We start from the raw sequence: 6,020 nt of genomic DNA on the forward strand, positions 1-6,020 counted from the left end.
GAGTGCTGACATGGCATAATGGTTGTGTTAGATTTTAGGTGGCCAATAATGTCTATCATTCTTGCACATTGGCATGCCCTTGGCTCTGGACACACCTATGAAAGTCTAACACTCATTATTAATTAGTTTGGTGCAGCTGTGCTGTTTACTAGTCTGCCATGTTTTTAATCTGCTGTAGTTTTTAAAGGTCTAGTGAAATGAAAAAAATATGTTTTTCACAATTTTAGAGCATAACAAAAAACAACAAAAAAAAAGCGTATGTGTATTTATATCAAAAGTGCCTAAAAAGCCAAACTTAATTACTTCCTGTGAACAAAAACATGCAGCATGATGACATAGATCAACTTTCATGAATATAAATGAATCTTGATTTAATTCACCTGTGTGATTTCCATAGCTGCATGTTCCTTCAAACACAGCTGATTTTAATTACAGAGCTACTCCGTTTTGAATCTCATTCAAGATGACATCCAGAAGGTGTATCACTCATTGTAAACTTAATCAGCACACATAAAATATGTATCTGAAAACATTATAGGTTAGAAATAAGCAACTTAGTAACAAACATTCTGCACAGTGGCCGTCTTTCTCTCCCTTGGCCAGCCTGCTCCTGCAGGCTACAAACAATAACACTGTGCACGTGAGTGAGATTGTACCGTGCCATGTCATTGCACTGGACCTTTAACCTGAGCTGTAAAACAAACTACAAAATCAGCCTAGGGTGCCACTGTTAAGCCTAATTATGCCGGCCCCAGTTATGTTCATATGGGTGATACATGTTTATGGCATGCATTGTCATGTTGTAGCCTATTCACATCCATACACTTGCACAAGTAAATACAATTTAAAAATAAGATTAAAGTCATACAGTGTGACATTCAAGTCTTTTTGGCAACGCCTCTTGTGATGTCATTATAGCGTTTGTCTGATACAGAACTGAACGGTCATAAACATAACGTCTGCAATACTTCCTTAAGATACAGTGTTACCTTTTCCACAGGTTATTATACTTGAGAATACAGTACATTCTTACAATAAACGTGGGAGTGTTGTACACAGAAGTGTTTTATACAGATCTCTGTCAGAGAGATTACCTTACAGTATGCAGAAATTGAGAGAGATAGCCTACTTTAAATGTGAAGCATGTAAAAGCATAATCCAGGTACTCATATCATGTTAATTGCACCTATTCCTCCATTGTAAACCATTTCTGATAACATTATCCTCCTCTCATCTCAGTTAGCGCTCTGACACGTTTGTGCAAAATTACATTGTAATTACTGTACAGGGCAATTACATGGTACAAAGGACCACAATGCATGGAGATTGTTACTCCTGACAAGTACAATTTTTCCTGTGCCTGTATTCCATGGCAGTGACACCCTCACTTTTTTTCCTTCAATTTCTTTTTTCTTAACCACTTAAACGCTATTCTCAGTAAAAGGGACCTGACTTACAACTACAACTACTTGGACCGTTTTTTCCGTCAACACTTTGCAATTTTTTACTATTTTTAAAAACATTTTCAAATAGTTCAAATAGCCAATCTACAAGCTCACAACGTGTCGATGTCGATCGGCTAGTTGAACTATTTGAATTTTTTTTTTTTAAATAGTAAAAAATGGCAAAGAAGTGTAGGGATAATGGGTAAGGCAGGGCGAAAATATGGCTCCAAGTCTCTTCTCCAAAAATAGCTGATCTACAAGCCGATCTACAAGCTCACACCGCGTTTCGACCCGAATGTTCCCCACCAGAATCGGGATGCTGGGTATCAAGTGGTTAACAAAAGGCAAGAACGAGAGTAAAACGAGGCAAACAAAATATTATGTGATTTGGATGAGGCTGTGACACCTACATTTTTTTTTGGTGAATCCATGAGCACCTCTTAATACAGACTCTCCTGCAGTAATAAAATATGTATTACGTTAGATGAGCCGGGGACTGAGGGAAGAAATGTCCCGCTGAGATTACACCATATCGAAGAAAGTTCACTCTCTTCTGTTGATTCACTGTCAGGATCAGTCACGATAGGGGCGGATGAGTTTTGTGTATGTGTGCGTGTGTGTGTGTGTGTGCACGTGCGTGTGTGTGTGTGTGTGTGTGTGTGTGTGTGTGTGTGTGTGTGCGCACGTGTGTGTGTGTACGTGCGTGCGTGCGTGTTGGTGCTGCTTAGAGCAGAGGCCATACACTTTCTGGCAGGTGATAGATACCATCCATCCTCTCTTCTTTGACTCAAGGAAATTACCGGGCTACATAAAACTGCACCACTCCCTTGCTTTAGCTCTCCAACATCTAAGGCAATCAGCCATACATCACAGACCCCCTGAGCAATCGAATCCTGCAGCCTGTGATGTCGAGAACAAAGTGATGCGAAGACTCAGGAATCTCTCTCAGACAAAGCCCTTCAAGCTATTGTGAAAAGTGCAGGGAATTTGAAGAAGTTCCAAGGCACATATTCCAGGTAAATGATATGACCTTACCTTGGTATTGACTATTGACAGATACCACCCCTAGTCATTACTGAAGATGAGTAGAATGACTTTTTCTCCATTTGCATTAATTCAGCTGAAATGAAATATTGAGCAATATAGGCTGCACAAAGTCACCTTTAAATCCACGGGTAGAACACCCCCACATAGACAATGAAGAAGTATTATCTGACGGGCAGAAACCTCTATCTCTCCTACTTTTTTGTGTTTTTTCGTAAATGAACGCCCTACTTGATCATACTACGTGCAGCATCACACCAAAGCATCAAAAGTAGCAGATCTACAAGCTCTAGACGTGCGGCACGAAGCGACCCGTTTTGAGCTTGTAGATCTGCTACTTTTGCTTCTTTTGAATTTGAATCCTGGCAAAGTAACGGTTTTGGACATAATGAGGTTTCCACCCGACAGAGTCGATATGCTCCACCAAGCTCAACCAGCAGGATCTATCGCCGCTGTCGGGCAGAAATCTTGTATCTCCATATTTCAAATGTTTTTTTTATTTTTTATTAATGCACATTATATGCACAAATAACAAAAATAGCCGATCTACAAGCCCACACTACACAATTCGGCCTCCTGGTGGCGCTATAATAGGGCAATGTTAAAAGGGTGGCATTTGTTCCTCAACGTAGTGCGAATGTGCGCGCAAAGGGCAATTGGACACTGTGTTCATGATTTTGTTCAAAACAGGCCACTCCAGCAAACTTTCGATGTCAATTTTAGCCAATCTTATAGAGATCATGTGTGCCACTTTGCATGAAATTTGGATAAAATCTGAAGGAGTAATATCAATTTCTATTTTTTACATAAGTTGGCCTCCTGGTGGCGCTATAAAAGTCAGATGTGAAAAATGCAGGGCAAAGGTTTTTCCTTGGCCTCTAGGGAGTGCGCATACAAAGTTTTACACAGATTGGTGCAGTTGTAGGTAAAAACACGAATCGGCCTGTTATAGCGCCATGAGGTTGATTTGAAAAAATATATACATTTCTTCCTCTGCCTACTGGGAATGTCCATGTAAAATATCACGGAAATTGCACACTGTGTTCATGATTTGTGGCATTTTGTTCAAAATGGATCACTCCTGCAAACTTTGGAAGCCAATCTTAGCCAATCAGGATAGCTGATCACAGACAGACACACACACGGACACATGGACGGACGGACAGGGTGCAAAACATAATCTCGGCCATGCCGTCGGCCTGGCGGAGACAATGAGAGGTTGGGGGTGCTCCTTCCATTCCGACATCTCGCCACTCCGACTAGTGGCTTCCGCGTGCGGTTAGGGTTAGGGTTAGGGTTAGGTATAGGGTTTGTTAACGTCGGAAAGGCGACATGTCGGAAAGGCGAAATGCACCCGAGAGGTTGTGATAAGAGGTCCCCATGACCTCAAGGAAATAAGCACGTTCACTCACTTGCCTTGCCTCGAACATTCAAGCTTCTGCAAGTTTTTTGCTTTTGGAAACAGACGTTTAGAAAAGCACTGCATTTAAAATGTGACCCATTCACATTTGTTGCTTTCCAACTAACAAAGTAGTGGTGAGTAGTGGTAACCTTCACGGACAGTATGTCAATTCTCCCAGTCTTGGCCTCAAAAGAAGGACAAATTTGTTTTTCAATAAAATTCCCATGGACTTCAACTGGCCTCAATCATATCGTCTGGGTGGAAATCTGTTGAAAACTGTTACTTTTCAGGATTCAAATGCAAAAAAATTTGCAAAAATCGCAGATCGACAAGCTCAAAACGCATCTCTTCACCCCGCGCTTCAAGCTTGTGGATCTGCTACTTTTGATGTTTTTGTGTGACGCTGTAGTTGTAGTATGATCAAGCAGGGCGTACATTTACAAAAAAATCACCAAAAGTTAGAATACAGAGATAAGAGGTTTCTGCTCGACAGCGACCATTTGAAAAGTCATGGGCGGTCTCTCTCCACCATCATTAACAGTCTCTGGCAGTACAACACCCACCGGAGTCTGCCCCAGTCCAGCCTGTTGCACCTTGACAGCTGGCGAGCGCGGATAAAGACACGTGTGTCCACGTACGGCTTGATCTATAGCGATCATATCTCTAAGGGGGGGCGAGAGCCGTCCCCTCCAACCCGACCAGACAGACAGCCGGCGTGATAGCTATAGCCATGTGTGTGCAAGGGAGGAGGAGGAAGGGTGGTAAAAATCAATGCTAATCAGGTTCTCTGCTGGAGCTATCTCTGATTTAATACAGGCCCACTGATGTGAGGTGATGTTTTTTTGGGGAGGGCGGAGGGAGGTGGAGAGAACAGACAGAGGGGGGGTGGTGGTGGGGACGGGTGGGCTTGTGCAGGGTGACACTTGTAGCCCGGAACCTTAGATGGGAAATCGATAAGGATGCATGATTGCAGGGGAGACTTTACTGCCCCCAACTCTCCCCCCGAACAGAGTGGGGCGGGGGGCGGGTAAATAAACCAGTCACATGATCAAGTGCTATGCTAAAAAAACAGACTGTGATTTACCGTCGAGCATGGGTGTCCGCATGACACGTTTGTAGGTGTGTGTGATCTAAAACATGACTGTGTATGTGTGTGCGTATAGCCTACCTATAAAATAAAGGCAGAACACACCATAATGCATTGAAAAGTCACCATCAGGCACCATAAACCAGGGGCTGACTTGTCCATAAAGATGGAGGCTGGGTGGGAAAAGGGGAGAACATTACAGAGAGTGCCTTGAATCATTCTAGTACTTCCGTGTCTCATCTTGATTGAAATGCCAAAGCGCACGGCCATCAAGTGAGCTTCACTTTGAGTGCATGAGCATTCTTATCTCGAGCACGCTGTCAGTGCACGGCCATCATTCACTGGCATAATTTTTTCATCACTATTTGCATGTTTCCCGGATAACGGAAATGTCAAGATAAATCATGGATGAAACTGCTGTTTCAGTTTGGGACTATAGCTCAATTCACAGAACTTTTCTTTCAGATCAAAGCATGTCAATTGTGTCAATTGTCCAAGCCATAAAAAAAAAGAAACATACACATGTACCCTCTTATGATATTGTTTTTATAAAAAATACAAATTTACTTCTCACACAGAGACATACATAATTGCGATGTTTTACAGGCCTGCATCTTTTAAAAGAATACCTATATTTCATAATAGCCTGACTTTACATTTTGTAGCAAATGTGCAATACATTTTCAATATTTAAATACTCTTCAAGAGACAAATACAAACACTGAGAAAAGAAATGCAACAGAAACATCGCCATATCATCGGAAATCACAGCAGACAAAATGTAAACAATCATGCAAAAGCTTATCAAGAGTCTTGGGCTGGTAAAACCAACACAAAGCAAATAAGGCATAGCAGTCTGATCAGCAGCAATGTAAAATATAAAACAAAATAAAATAAATTCTGGCGTGTTGTTTTATTATTCGGTTGAGTCATTGGCGTCCATGCCCAACTAGCCAAGTATCCACATCAACGAATTACAAAATGCAATTTTGGTTAACGTAAAGGTACCCTAGTCCACGAGAGGAAACAATGTCCTTGTATC

The sequence above is a fragment of the Gymnoscopelus microlampas genome (genome assembly GCF_963454915.1).
Source record: "Gymnoscopelus microlampas genome assembly, chromosome: 22".
Lineage (NCBI taxonomy): Eukaryota > Metazoa > Chordata > Actinopteri > Myctophiformes > Myctophidae > Gymnoscopelus > Gymnoscopelus microlampas.